Source organism: Echinops telfairi, unplaced genomic scaffold (genome assembly GCF_000313985.2).
Source record: "Echinops telfairi isolate 266 unplaced genomic scaffold, ASM31398v2 ScPeMD7_5592;HRSCAF=6446, whole genome shotgun sequence".
Classification (NCBI taxonomy): domain Eukaryota; kingdom Metazoa; phylum Chordata; class Mammalia; order Afrosoricida; family Tenrecidae; genus Echinops; species Echinops telfairi.
In genome coordinates this window covers 44,733,595-44,735,793 of record NW_022109491.1, presented here as the reverse complement: position 1 = coordinate 44,735,793, position 2,199 = coordinate 44,733,595, and the positions used below count along the sequence as shown (strand labels likewise).

The following is a 2,199-nucleotide window of genomic DNA, read 5'->3' as shown; positions in this document are numbered from 1 at the left end:
CCCAAAGGGGTCGTGACCCAGAGGTGTAGAACAAAGTAGAAATCCCACGTAGGACTCCCAAGGCTAAATCTTTAACAAAACAGATGATCATATCCCCCACCCCACTGAGTGAGTAGTGGGTTCAAACTGCTAAACACGCCATGAACCAGTGACATACTGTTTTCATTTAGTTCCGTTTACAAAATGTTTTCATAAAAACAAGACTGTGAGGTAAACACTGCTCGTTCCCATCTATGCTGAGAGTGATAACCCCTACCCAGTGGCTAGAGGAATCTGCCCAAATGCCCCTGTAAGCTGCTGGTCTGCCAATTTGCCACTGATGTATCCTGTGACGAGAGTGAACTATCCAGTAAGTAAGGTAAGTACAGGCTTACTTGTGCTTAGTTACTAATCTGTACTGAACAATTTCGTATCTGTGGTGAAAAACATGTGAAACTGCTCACCAGAGATTAGTAAGTAAACACAAGCAAGCTCATGCTTACCGTGCTTGCTGGGTAATCTATCCCTGTCAAGGATTATAGTTTTGAAAACAGGCTTTGGTTCTGTAAGAACGTACTTTGGGGTTGAGAAAGACACAGATGCCAGCCCAACCTAGAAGCAGAATCTTCTATGTGGAAAACAAACAAACAACTAAAACAACAACAAAAACCGTGAGACAATTCACTACACATTAGTAAATAAGCAAAAGTAAGTTGTGTTTATAGGGGACTCGGTTCTGATCAGAAATTGTACATCTGAAATGAGGCTTTGATACTGTAGGAATGTGCTGTTTGGTTGAATGAGAGATTGAAGCATAATTTTTGATATGGTGGAAAAATGTGAAATTGTTCACTATAGATTAGTAAATAAGTATCCCTGCTGACTCTGCTTATTGGCTACTTCCAAGACAAGTGGTTGTGAGAGGACTGCGCTGCCCTCAAAGTTAGACCTCACCCTGGAACGGCTGGGGAAAGGCCCTGAACAAGTGGACACGTTCTCCCAGCCGATGTTTTGTCCCCTTTTACTCTCCTCCCCCCACCCCCAACTGTCAGACCAATCCACCTTCCCTTCCTCTTCATAGCTTGCTACGTGGCCTTTCTTGAACATTCTGAGGCCAGTATAAGTGCTGCCAGCACCACAGTGGAATATTCTAATCAATGCCAGAGATGAAACTAATTAATTTTTGTGCATGAAAGAAAACACTTCTTTAGGAATTGCTATGTCTAGTGCTTTACAGAAAGAGAAGTATGGCCTCTCTGAAAAGAATATTAATCTAGGTTTGTAGGTAGGTCATTCAGAGAAAATGGCACACTGCAAAAGTGTTCAGGTGCTCCCTTGTGGCACCACTTTGAGGACCATGTGTCAAGGGTGGGCAACCTTGGTGATCTGAGCAGAAGCAAGCATGCACTCCCACTCAGTGCCACTCTCTACATGTCCAAATGTTTCTTCTGCCCTCTCTCTTTCCCCTGCCTCTGAAATAGACACGATCCCTAGAGGGGTCACACTTCAGAACCTGCTTTTCAAACTGGCAGATGAATTCCTCAATGCCTGAACTTGATACCAGATAACCAGAATCCTTTGACATCGTGGTAAATGACGTTATTACATTAAAGCAAACCGCGTAGCTGTAAATAGAGAATACTGTAGAAAGCAAAAATAAATATTGTATGGGTAGCCGTGAGATTAGGTGATATTTTATATTTTTCTTGATATGTTTTCCTATATTATGTCCATTGTAGATTCACATGTATTTAAATTAATGTTTTCATTTTGGTAGGCTATCCATTTTATAACAAAATGTTTGCCATTTCAACTCTTTTTACCATGACATTAATTATGTTCACCACATTGTACATCCATCATCGTTGTTTCCAAGGTTTTCATCAATCTTAAAAGAAACTCCGTTCCCTTTAAACCATAATTTCCCAATGTCCTCTCTTACTACACCTGGTGACTACTAATAATGACAACTAAATGTATTGTGCATTGGCCTATTCTAGATATTTTATATAAGTGGGGGCATACAATATTTGTTCTTTTGTGTCTGACTTATTTTACTCAGTATAGTGCTTTCAAGGTTCCTCCATTTTATATGGTGTATCACGACTTGATGTCTGGATAATATTCTACTTCATGGATATATATTTCATCTATGCATTCACTCTTGATGGATCCTTAAGTTGTTTCCACTTTGGGGCTACTGTAAGTAATGCTGCAATG

At 40.3% G+C, this 2,199-nt stretch overlaps 1 pseudogene; it reads left to right on the top strand.

Annotated features, from left to right (window-relative positions):
* The first annotated feature begins 319 nt into the window (after positions 1–319).
* LOC115871324 overlaps positions 320–2,199 on the top strand; it is a 6,441-nt pseudogene continuing 4,561 nt past the window's right edge.